The sequence below is a fragment of the Podarcis cretensis genome (assembly GCF_951804945.1).
Source record: "Podarcis cretensis genome assembly, chromosome: 15".
NCBI lineage: Eukaryota > Metazoa > Chordata > Lepidosauria > Squamata > Lacertidae > Podarcis > Podarcis cretensis.
In genome coordinates, this window is record NC_137185.1 from 28695983 (window position 1) to 28709161 (window position 13179).

The following is a 13179-nucleotide window of genomic DNA, read 5'->3' on the forward strand; positions in this document are numbered from 1 at the left end:
CAAACGGAAAGGGATTTGCTGCTGCGACAGAGTCAAAAGCTCTACCTTTCTTGCAGCTTTAGCAGCCAATTCAAGCGGCTAGAGAGAACAATCCTTTTTTTCCCCCAAAGGGAGGGGGGTTGCGAAGGTGTGGTGGGGCATAGAGGGACCCAAAATTGCTAAGAGGAAAAGGTGCTCACATAAATGGTACAGACAAAGCCAGCAGCCTGGGCTCTCTTTGGCGCTCCGAATTGCCAGGGGGGGAGTGCAAGGAAGTGTCTCATTGTCTCCAACTGTCATCCTTCACTCTGACGAGCACTCAGGAGAGCGTGACCCCTTTCAGCAGCTCCACGCAGGCAATCAGCTCCGCACATCGGTCACTGCGGTTTGCCTGCTGCATCTCCAGCTTATTATAGGGATGCGTTCAGAGAAGAGTATTATATAATAGAGAAACAGTGCATGTGGGTGGGCTGTGGCTGTCTGGGCCGTTCCAGGCGGGGCGGAGAGTGTTACTACCTTTACTGAAAGCCCCTTGCACAAATGATATATCTCCACCACAGTGGGAGGGGAGAGAGCGTCACGGGGATGTGGGAAAGGGCATGCATGTGTGTGCCTTGTTTTCCCCCAAACAAGATCTGAGCTCTCTGCAGAGGATGGTAGGTGGTTGCATGACTGACAGGGGGCTCAAAGCAGATGGCTTTTGAATAACGTTGCTCATAAGCACCACATATGGACATGCTACTCCTTGCATGTGCAATCTGCATATGAAACTTGCAATTTTCAACTCTTTATTTTCAGTTGGACAACAAAACTCTGAGGCCTTCATACTCATTGGGCGTATGTGGTCTATCTAGCCATATCCTGTCTACAGTGGCTGTCAGGGATTAGAGGCAGGAGTCTTTCCCAGCCCTACCTTAAGAAGCTTCTGGGTGTGAGATATCCAAAAAGCAGTCAAACCAACAATTCATGTTTTGCTAGGTAGGCACATGATAGGAGCTGAAGCTCACAGAGTGTTCCTTTGCTAGAGAGGACTCTGTGAGACCCACTGTGCCCCAACAGGGGTGGGGGGCTAGCTATATATTTTCCTACCTGCCTAGGCATACCCTCTTCCACTTTCCTTTTTCCCCTGCTCTTCCAGCAATACAGTGGTACCTCGGGTTAAATACTTAATTCGTTCCGGAGGTCTGTTCTTAACTTGAAACTGTTCTTAACCTGAAGCACCACTTTAGCTAATGGGGCGTCCTGCTGCTGCCGCACCGCCAAAGCACGATTTCTGTTCTTATCCTGATGCAAAGTTCTTAACCTGAAGCACTATTTCTGGGTTAGCGGAGTCTGTAACCTGAAGCGTATGTAACCTGAGGTACCATTGTATGAGAGCACCTGCAAAGTCTGAGCTCCATGCTCATACTACATTTTAAGCTAGACTTAAGCAGGGCTTCTTCTTTTTTCCCCCAGCGGGAGCTCAGTTCCGGCACTTCTCAGGTTGGTGCCATTATAACAGAACAAGGGAGGCATGCATGGTGAGTTCCAGCACCTCTTTTTTTTAGAAAAAAAAGCACAGGACTTAAGTATGTCTTTGTAACTGAATTACCATTTAAAGCCTGCCTGAACAAAGCTGTTGTATTGGTTACTCTCCAAGAAGCATACTGAAGGAGTAAATGCCATTTTTACCTTTTACAAAATTTTTGCATGTGATTGTTATTTTAGGGGGGAGAAAAGGGGGTAATACTAGGAAAATGCAGTATGCCTTGAAGCATTCTGGATTACTTACACTAAAAGATGAACGCTAGCCTATCTAAGCTCCCCTTTAAGCTGCACTCTGCTGAACTCACAAACGTGAAGAAGAAAGGATAATATCTAATAGATATAGCCTTTCCTGGCATCTCTTCACATCCCAACACCGGGGACCGAACCTGGTACCTTCTGCATTCAGAGCAGGTGCTCCACCATTGAGCTATCCCCGCAAACATCGTTTACCTTCCTCCCACAGCAGTACCTATTTATCTACTTGCATTCGTGTGCTTTCAAACTGCTAGGTTGGCAGGAGCTGGGACAGAGCAACAGGAGCTCACTCTGTCACGGGGATTCGATCCACTGACCTTCTGATCAGCAAGTACAAGAAGCTCTGGTTTAGACCACAGAGCCACCTGTGTCCCATATTATTAGTATGATTACTTGGCACATATAGAGTAGTGCATTCCAAGTGTCTGAGACATGTGCTTCAGTAATCATTGCAACAGCTCTTTGAGGTAGCTCCAGGGATTATTATGCCAATACTGCCTTGAGACCAAGGCAAGACTGAACCAGGGGCTTCTCTTTGCCTCTGTAAGTCCATCAGAAGCATATTTCTGTGCTCTCTCAACAAGGTGACTGCCTTACTTCGATGCATTGACCTTGTCTTGTAATCATCAGCCACCCTTCTTCCAAATTATGCAGAGCATTCAGCATATTATCCAAAATGGCAGCCCATGTTGTACCCAGGTTTCAGGCCACCACAGCAGGAAAACCAACCAGGCACATGGCAGGATCTAAATTTGGCTTGATAGGACACATTTCAGGAGTAGAGGATCTGACTTGCATACAAACAGTCACAGTTTCAATTTCTGCATCTTCAGCCAGAGCTGGAAGCAGCCCCTGTCTGATATCCTGGGCAGCTGCTGCCAGTCAGTACAGACAATGCTGAACCAGATGGACCAAGAGTCTGACTCAGTTATGTGGCAGCATATGAAATCAGTGCTTTCTTTAAAGTGTCACTCAAGTGAGCCTGTCTTATTGGGAAGAGCAATCTGGGTGCTTTCCACCGCCATCCCCCAATTGCAACAATGACCAATTCCTTTGTGAAGTTGGTGCAACAAAAATACATCACCTTATCTGTGTTCTTCTCCTTCAGCAGTGACACACACATGTTTTTCACAATGACAGATGATTCCCAGGCACGGAGCGTCTGAATGAATGAGTTTGTCATGGAACAGCGAACTGGGATCATTAACATTCGGGGAAAGAACAGCTCCAGTTGTGCATTGTGCTCATTTGGCTTTGTTTCCTGCACCCCAAATACTATTTTTCACACTGAGCACTCACTCATTCTGCTGGGCTATTTGCTTATGGTGAACAGCCAGCACATAACAGAAAATATTTCACTGGAATAACATCTAACATAATTAACCCCAGAAAGATTCTGCACTGTACTCTGGAGTTAAGATACAATGTTGATTTATTCAAGGTAATAGCAAGTTGTTTAAAACATTAATAAAAAAGGAACATAGGAAACTGTCCTACACTGAGTGAGACTATTTGGTCCATCTAGTTTAGTCATATTGCAGTTTGCAAACACTGCCCCTACCCCCCCCCCACTTGGAGGCACTTCGAATCACAATACAGACAAGTGACTATTATTTACAAGTCAGCTCTAGAATAACTCATCTCAGCAATTTACACATAGTCAGCTCAGTATTGCTTACACAGACTGGCAGCAGCTCCCCATGATTTCAGGCTGGGGGTCTATCCCAGCACAACCTGAAGGTGGTGGTGGTGATTTGATTCACTGGAAGGTCCAAGGGTGATGTCAGGGAACTGACATCGGAGCCAGAGGTGGAGGCAAGGCTCTCAAGCGATGCTGGAGAGGGGCCCAGCAGGGAGAGAGGGAGCTCATCGGCTGGGAAAGGAAATCAGCATAACACCAGTGGAGAAGGGGGGCAGATGGGGGATTCGGAGAGAAGGCTCCAAGACTCTTCGCCAGAAACCAGTGAGGAGAGCACGGGCACTCCGCTGCCCACTCCCTCCCTGCGCAGAAGACTTCCACGCAGGGAGAGTAGGAGGAGACTTGGCGTCAAACAACTTCTTTGCTGGAAGAGATTCAAAAAACACCCACTGACGGATTCTGCTAGTGACTGAACAGCCACGGAGTGAAGGGCTGTCCAGCCAGGACAGGTTTAACCAGGCTACCTAGCCAGGAGTGGCGGTAACTTACGCACGAGCAACCCCTTATAACCATTACAGGTGAGTCACAGCAATGTAAAATACTGCATTAAAAACAGTTTAAAACACATGTTAATCACAACTATAACGTGTCAAAGGACCAGGGTACATAGGTGCATCTTCAGCATATGACGAAAGCTATACACCAAGGATTGGACCTAGGACTTTCTGCATGTAAAACAGATGTTGTACCCAATAATTAAACATCTATTAAAAAGACCAAAGACAACAGTGATAGAAAGCATTTAAGGAAGCCACAGCCTTAGACTAGTCAAATACTTACATAATCAACATTCTGGTGTACATATGTTGATTTGCAAGTGAGTACAAATAGAAAAGTTGGTGTACAACTCCCACCCAAAGCTGGATGTGCACAAATAACACTTATGCACTGAAATTTAAAAACAGCCTTCCTTCTTCGGCTATTTCTCAACTGCTTTTCTCGCCAGGCACCTGTAACTTAGCCGGTATTCAAAAGAAACACTCTTTGATTCCATTGTCGCTGCAGGCTTTCCTCTTGTAAACTATAGCATGCCCAGAAATTTTTAAAGCCCTGTTTACTTTTTAAAAACCCTGCTATGTCTAGTTTCGGAAACGCCAGCACATTTTGAAGACCCTTTTCAAATGTACCAATATCATTTTCCTATTTGAGCTGCTGAAGTGTGTTTCTGAAGCAGTGATGTGTTATGCTACATGGAGGGCTCATCCCAGATTTCCTTTTGCACCACGTTTGTAGGTCTATGTTTTACAGCTCTGCAAAAGCTCACTCTTGACTGCTGAATCGGAGGAAATGGCAATTCCTGGAGAACCCATTGTCATTGTTTTGATTCAGCATTAAAGAGCAGGTTTTCTTGCAGAAAGGGATGTCGGTGGCACTGTGAGTTAAACCACAGAGCCTAGGAATTGCTGATCAGAAGGTCAGAGGTTCGAATCCCCGTGATGGAGTGAAATCCTGTTGCTTGGTCCCTGCTCCTGCCAACCTAGCAGTTTGAAAGCACATCAAAGTGCAAGTAGATAAATAGGTACCGCTCCTGTGGGAAGGTAAACGGTGTTTCCATGAGCTGCTCTGGTTCACCAGAAGCAGCTTAGTCATGCTGGCCACATGACCCAGAAGCTTTCCCTGGCTCCCTCGGCCAGTAAAGTGAGATGAGCGCCACAACCCCAGAGTCGGTCACGACTGGACCTAATGGTCTGGGGTCCCTTTACCTTTACCTTTCTTGCAGAAAGTGGTGGAGGGGGGGAAGTGTTCAGATGTGGACTGGGAAATCACAGACCTGTGGTTAATAAGCCCAGAGTGGGGGAAGATAAGTGTGGATGAGCCCTCAGTTTACTTTTAATGGTTCTGGCTCCATTCTTTAGTCTATTGCCAAGGGGTGTTTTTGTGAGCAAACTTTAAAAGGGGAGAACATAAGGACCACCTGCTGGATCAGAACAATGGCCCATCTCATTCTGTTCTCACTGCAGTCAACCAGGTGCCCATGGCAAGCATGCAAGCAGAACCTGAACACAAGAACACTTTCCCATTCTGTGATTTCAAGTAACAGGCACCAGAAGCAGTGGCGTAGCGTGGGTTGTCAGCACCCGGGGCAAGGCAAGTAATTTGCGCCCCCTAACCCTGAGTGAGCCAGGAAGGGGCAGAGAGCTGCGAGTGCAAGCACGCCCCCCCAGATGTTGTGCCCAGTGCAGCCGGGCCCCCCTGCACCCCCCATGCTACGCCACTGACCAGAAGCATACTGCCTCTGACTATCATAGCTGTCGTGGTTAGTAAACCATTTGCAACCTTCTCCTCTATGAATTTTTGTAATCCTCTTTTAAATCCAAGTTGCTGACCATCACTGTCTCCTATGGGAGTGAGTTCCATATTTTATTTGGGCACTGCCTTAATAACCAGGGGAGAAGGCTGTGTGCTTCACAAAGGCACCTGGGTGACCACTGTGGGATGCAGTAGCTTGGCCTGGACTGATATAGTCTGATCTTGTATGTCCCCTCTTATTCTTCTCAAGCTCCATGCCATACCATGGCCAACTTCATTTAACTTTCACGAGACTCCTTACCAGTTTTTGCAGTCCGCGCTTCTACTCACACATTGCATTGCACAAGGAAAAACATTGGTCAGTTGGGCAAGGTGATCCACTATGCCTAAGCATCAGTTGTCATTCCTCGGTTTTGAATGCCCTGCATTCAGGGCTGAGGGAGGATTTGCAAAGGATCTGTGCCAGCAAGAGAGGTTCAAGTCTGGGTTTACTATGATAGAAGATTACTCTTATTATCCTTGGTTGATTTTCTGCTGGTGATTGCCAGGAGAGGATTCCTCTTCTGTGTCATTTCTCGCAAGCAAAAATGACCCACTCCACGGTAATTCTTGCTGTTCATTCCAAGCCAATCTGTTGCTATGGCATCCTCCTCCCCATCTCCCTTTCCTCCTCCCCTTAGCCAAAAATATCAGAACAAAGGAAGCTTCCTTATCTTGAGTCAGACAATTGGTTCCATCTAGCTTTGGGTTGTCTACACTGACTGGCAGTGGCTCTCTATGGGGTTTCGAAGAGGAAGATCTTCTTGTCTTACCTGGAGATGCAATTGGAGGTGAACATAGGACCTCTTGTACACAAGGCTCTGCCACTGAGCTATGGCTCTTTCTAGTCCTAGCTTTGCCAGCTTCTCTCAAAGGAGGCAAGATATGCTCCAACTTCCATTTATGTACATTTTGCTGCATATTCATCCAGTGTCGCTCGCTTGCTGCATTATTTAATGGGACTGATGATGTAATTAAGGCACAGGCAGGCATCAACTACCAGGCCGTGGCAGAGTATCAGGATCCAATACTGCTCCGCTCCTTGGTTTTTCTAGACAGTGTTGCATTGTGTGATCATCGCTCTCACTGAAGGGTTAAGAGAGTGCAGGTGACTCTATCGGCACAGACAGAATGCAAAAGCCAGCCATCTCAATCAATGCAAGGCCTTCCCAGAAGGGCTTCCTCATGCCTCCTCTTCCCTTGGTTTGTTTTAATCTCTCTCACTTGCCTTCATGCTCTTTGGCCTGAGGTCGATTCCACAATTGCAGTTCACGCCGCAACTCCTCAGAGTGAAGCAAAGTCTAAGTCTGGACAAATTGCAGTGGGCTGCAGGGGCGGGGGGAGAAAGGGGCGGGGGGAGAAAGCAGGGAAGATTCAGAAAAACTCCCCAGCCTTTTTGGGGGGTGGGGTAACACCGATGGCCATTTCACTGCAGTTTTTCCACCAGAGCCCCATTAAGGCTGATGGCAGAGTAGTGGCGAGGTGGCATCTGGGATCCAGTCCAATTATCAGTATGACTTGCATCGTGCCAAATGTACAGGAGTATCATAATAACAAAAGAAGACAGCAGGTCTCTGTCTTGAGGAGTTTTCAGTCTAAATGTCAACAAAACAGGAGAGGAGGGAACGGGGAGGTTAAGGGGACACCACCAGGGATGTGTCTGAGCAAGCCCATTTACACTGGAGTAGGTCTCATTTTGACTGGGGTCAGAGACAGGAGCCCTTTCCCACACTGGTTTAGCTCCTCATCAATTTTTAGGGTGGTGGGGTTTTGAGATCAGTTGCCCTCCAGGCCTTCCCTCTCTCCTTTCAGCCTCTGGGATCCTCTGCAGGTCACACTCCTCACCTGCCCTGCTCTGCTTGAGTGTTTTTGCCTGGCTGGAATCATGCCTCTGGCTTGCCTGAAGGGAGAGGTGTGTATGTAACAGGGAGCACACAATGTCCTTGGTACAGCAGCTCCACACACTCCCAGTCTGTTTCCAGGCTCAATTCAAAGTGCTGGTTATGACTTATAAATTTCTACATGGCTTAGAGACAGGCTAACTGAATGACTGTATTCTCCCATATGAATGTGCCCGGGCTCTGAGATCTTCAGGGAAGGCCCTTCTCTCAGCTCCGCCCATTTCTGTTGACCCACCCACTTTTGCCTTTGGCGGCAGCAATGGCATGTGGCCCCTGGAAGGTTGCTCTAAAGGGGATGTGGCCCCTAGGGCTGAAAGGTTCCCCCATGCCTTAGGTGAGTGGGCAGGACCTGCCCTACCCCATGGCTTCATTTCTGACTCAACCCTGTAGGATCTGTCCCCAAGGCTATCCCTTCACACACACAAAATCAAAGTTCAGGAATTGATAACCCTAATAATAATAACATGTGGAAAACACACAAAAAGAAAGAACAGGGGTGGTGAAGTTTCACACAGATAACTAAGTACCTGTAGTTATCAAATGTACATCTTAAACTTACATTTCAGCACTTCACAAGGCGTGTTCTTCTGATCCACTCCACACACACACACACACACACACACACACACACACACCATCCCAGGCTTCAAACAAGTGGCTCATCCGTTGATCACTTTGATGAGCTGCTACTGAGCACGAAATGTGTGTCTTTATTTCCACCTGACACCAGTTGGAGAGGCTGCCGAAGAGATCAGTTCCAGGCTCCTTATCTATCTGGCAGTATCAGCACAAAGGATCTTATCAAACGGCAATTACCCGGCCCAGCTTTGCACTAATTGGCTCGCTGGAGTCCAGTCATGTTACCTCCAACCTGCATGTTGTGGGTGTTCAGAGCAGGAAGAAGAGATCAGGGAGCCAGCCCACTTACAGTGCCTCCAACTGCACACCCCAGTGAGCCCCAGGAGAGAGTGGGGAGCTGTGGAACGTCCCAGGCAAAGGAGACCTGCACTTCACAGAGATGAAAAACAACTAGCTGAGAGGCCAGTTTTCTGTAGCCACTGCTTGCTATGGGCTTGGGGGGGCAGCAACACCAGCAAGGGGGCTGGATCCAGGAGGCTTTATGCATTCCTGTCTCCCCAGTGCCTGCAACAGACACAGCTTCTAAGGTTTCTACAGACTGGGGTCCACTGATACCACCTGTCCAGAAGCATCTGTTTTCACTGGGTGGTGGATCTGACCCTGGAGACCACTCTTGACTCCCATCACCTTTGAGGAAGTGCACAGCCAGGAGTCACAGGAACTGGTGGACTTCAGCCCAGGTTTGTTCAGTACCAGCAAAATCACCAAGTATTCCCAAGGCAGATTACTTGAAGAGTCTCTCCAGTTTTGAGATGGAATTTTCTCAGACCAACAGGAGCGAGGATATAGTTTATATGGTACTCCATATTGTGAAGGCTGTATCTTTAGGCTATAGATCGGGTTTTATTTTGGAGAATGTCTTAGAGAACCTTTGTGGTTGGAGAGCAAGATACAAGGCTGGCAAAACAAATAATTCCATGGCTCTGCAGCAAGGATGGTGGAAGAGAGACATCTATTTATTGCATATAAACCCTGCTTTTCCTGTAAGGGGTTCAGGGCAGTTCTTGCATTTTATTCTCACAACAACCCTGTGAGGTAAGTTGTGCTGAGAGATGGCAGAATGATTTGAACTCAGATGTCCCTCCTTCTAGTTCAATGCTCTGATGTAGACTTCCGCAATCTGGAGGCTTCTTGATGTTGTGTGACTACAGCTCCCATCATTCATGACCATTGGGCATGTTGGTTGTGGGTTACAGTCCCAAAAAGGGCACTAGGTTTAGAAAGGTTGCTCTAATGTTTGGCTCCGCAGTCTCTGTTTATGCAAAATATACTACTACCATAACTGAGGAAATGCACTCACCAGTCATACTGAAAATGGCAGACATTTCCAGGTTTGAAATGCTTAATTCACTACTGGGGCCATGCCAAATGCAGTAAGGTAAATTAGTATTCTCTTCTTCTCTCTCCGGCAGAAACTATTAGGGGATATGAATTGCAAAGACTCTGATTTATCTGAACAAAACGTTGACTTGTTTGTTCAACTTGAATGTTTCCCGTCAAATTGATCATGACATGCTGTGACATCACAGTAGCTTGGCCAATAGGGAAATCTCCCATGTGCCAGACAAAGGAAGCCTAACACCACCATGTGGACATTACTCCTACCAACAAGCAGTTGATTAATACCAGCAAAGTGTTGTGCAGAACATAAAGGCGGCAAGACTGTTGTCTGGATGGTTTAATCATGAAAGTCCATCGTCTCCCAAAATATTGTGGGCAGGAGATTACTCTCTAGATCCAACGATGCCACAATAAATGCAAGTACACAATGAGAGGAGTGGGGAGGAATGTTTGTATAAAAAGACTTTGGCCACTTTATGTGAAACAGGGTACATCACTCTGCACTCTCACCTTTAATATGTATGGAAGTGAGAGCTGGACCATAAAGAAGGCTGATCGCCGAAGAATTGATGCTTTTGAATTATGGTGCTGGAGGAGACTCTTGAGAGTCCCATGGACTGCAAGAAGATCAAACCTCTCCATTCTGAAGGAAATCAGCCCTGAGTGCTCACTGGAAGGACAGATTGTGAAGCTGAGGCTCCAGTACTTTGGCCACCTCATGAGAAGAGAAGACTCCCTGGAAAAGACCCTGATGTTGGGAAAGATGGAGGGCACAAAGAGAAGGGGGCGACAGAGGACGAGATGGTTGGATAGTGTTTTCGAGGTTACCAGCATGAGTCTGACCAAGCTGCGGGGGGCAGTGGAGGACAGGAGTGCCTGGCGTTCTCTGGTCCATGGGGTCACGAAGAGTCGGACACGACTAAACGACTAAACAACAACAACAACAACAACAACATACAAAAGAGATCTTGTTTGGCAAGCACAGCTCCTCACAATTGCCGCACTGAGAGGGCTACAGTTGCAGCCATAGAATTTCCCCCCGTCACACCAGACAGTGGTGCCATCATCACATGACTTTAGGGCAGATGCTGCGGGGGGGGGCACACAACAGAATGAGCAGAAAGAACATGGCAAGACTGGCTTCCCATAATCTTAAGTAAATGAAGAAATGCATACAATATCTAAAGAACACACACACTAGATCATTAAATCCAGGGTCTAACTGCACCAGGATAAAAACACCTGGGATCACTGCCCTGTGTGAACTAGGTAGCCTTCGTTTCATAACCAAGCATCCATCACCCAAAAAGAGAAGCGAGGCATTTCTCCTTACCACCTACTGCAATTAGTGCCTATTTGTCTCTGTGACTTCAGATAATGTTTAGAAAGAGATTGGGACCTAGGGTTTTTTTTTCCAAAAAAAATATATGATAAAAAGGGAAGAGAGATGTAACGGAAATGCTCCTGGGCTCCTGTGGGACTTGGGTAAGTTTCTTCACTCTGCAGAATGATAAAGATATGTTGCCCTGATCAGAAGCAGATAAGCAGGCAAGCTGATTATGTAGCGTCCCAGAGGTAAGGCCTAATCTAGGAGTCTGTTTGTTAACTACCAGCCTTTTTTGTGATATTTGGTTTGCATAATGTGATAATGTAACACAAGAGCTTTTTTAAGTTGGAACCTAGATTCAGGAGGGAAAGGTGGGGAAAACACGCCGCTTTGCTCTCGTCGTCTGTATAGATCATCGGTTCCTATCAGTACAGATTGCTTGACTTTGCAACGCGCTTTCATGTCTTTCTGGCTTCATGTCTTCCTTGCAGTGCATATACCCTTCTCAACAGCCTTGAGAGATAGGTTCCCACTTTACAGAGGAGAAACCAGGACCGAATGATAACAGCTGCCTACAGTTCACACCTAAGGGACGCGGGTGGTGCTGTGGGTTAAACCACAAAGCCTAGGACTTTGCTGATCAGAAGGTCGGCGGTTCAAATCCCTGCGACGGGGTGAGCTCCCGTTGCTCGGTCCCTGCTCCTGCCAACCTAGAAGTTCGAAAGCAAGTCAAAGTGCAAGTAGATAAATAGGTACCGCTCCGGCGGGAAGGTAAATGGTGTTTCCGTGCGCTGCTCTGGTTCGCCAGAAGCTGCTTAGTCATGCTGGCCACATGACCCGGAAGCTGTACGCCGGCTCCCTCGGCCAATAAAGCGAGATGAGCGCCGCAACCCCAGAGTCAGTCATGACTGGACCTAATGGTCAGGGGTCCCTTGACCTTTACCTTTTACAGTTCACACCATAAACAAAAATCACAGGTGAGCTTTAAACACAGGTATCCAGGCTCCACTCTCTGGGTGCTGGACCACCTGGGCCTCACCAAAGGTAAGAGCAGCAGAAATCTAGCTAGCAGATCTGCTATGGTTTAAACCATGGGTAGGCAAACTAAGGCCCGGAGCCCGAGCCAGCCCAATCACCTTCTAAATCCAGCCCGCAGACAGTCCAGGGATTAGCGTGTTTTTACATGAGTAGAATGTGTGCTTTTATTTAAAATGCATCTCTGGGTTATTTGTGGAGCATAGGAATTCGTTCATCCCCCCCCCCCAAAAAATAGCCTGACCCCCCCACAAGATCTGAGGGACAGTGGACCGTCCCCCTGCTGAAAAATTTGCTGACCCCTGGTTTAAACCATGGGTAGGCAAACTAAGGCCCGGGGGCCAGATCCGGCCCAATTGCCTTCTAAATCCGACCCACAGACAGTCTGGGAATCAGTGTGTTTCTACATGAGTAGAATGTGTTCTTTTATTTAAAATGCATCTCTGGGTTATTTATGGGGCCTGCCTGGTGTTTTTACATAAGTAGAATGTGTGCTTATATTTAAAATGCATCTCCTGCTGAAAAAGTTTGCTGGTTTAAACTGTCGCAGACAGGAGGGCTTAGCTATTCCTTCCATGGAATAACCTTTACCTTTACCTTTTTTTTCTTTTTTATTCCTTCCCTATTGGTCAGTGGGCTTCGCTTGTAAACAGCCACTCAGCTGTTGGCTCTGAGGAGTCTGGAGATTGTTCTCCACAGGCAAGATGAGCTTTATGAAAGTTGGCTCTTTATTCCCATTCAAGGCCAGAAAATACTAGCCTGGGATCATAGGTTTTCTGCAGCTGCTAATGTAAGCAAAAGGATTCTCTCTCTCTCTCTCTCTCTCCCCCCCCCCAGGTTCTTGCAATAGCAGATACTCTGCCCTGCACTGTATGATTTTAGCCAGCCAGTTGCTACCACCCTTTGCCCATCTGCCCCCTCTCCATCCCATCGTCCCTCTGTTCCTGTTCTTCATCCCTTCCATTCCACCACTGGGGATTGGATTTTCAGTTACATTCCTATAAATTCTTGCCCATCTCTATATTCTAGAGCAGCCTTCGCTGCCCCCCTCCACAGTTTTGAACTACATCTTCCACCACCCCTGTCCAACCTGGGGGGAGGGGGGGCAATTTGAGGGCACCGGGTTGTTAGATTAAACCGCCTTGGCTTATCTTTGACATTGGTCATTTCTCGACCTCCAGAATGGC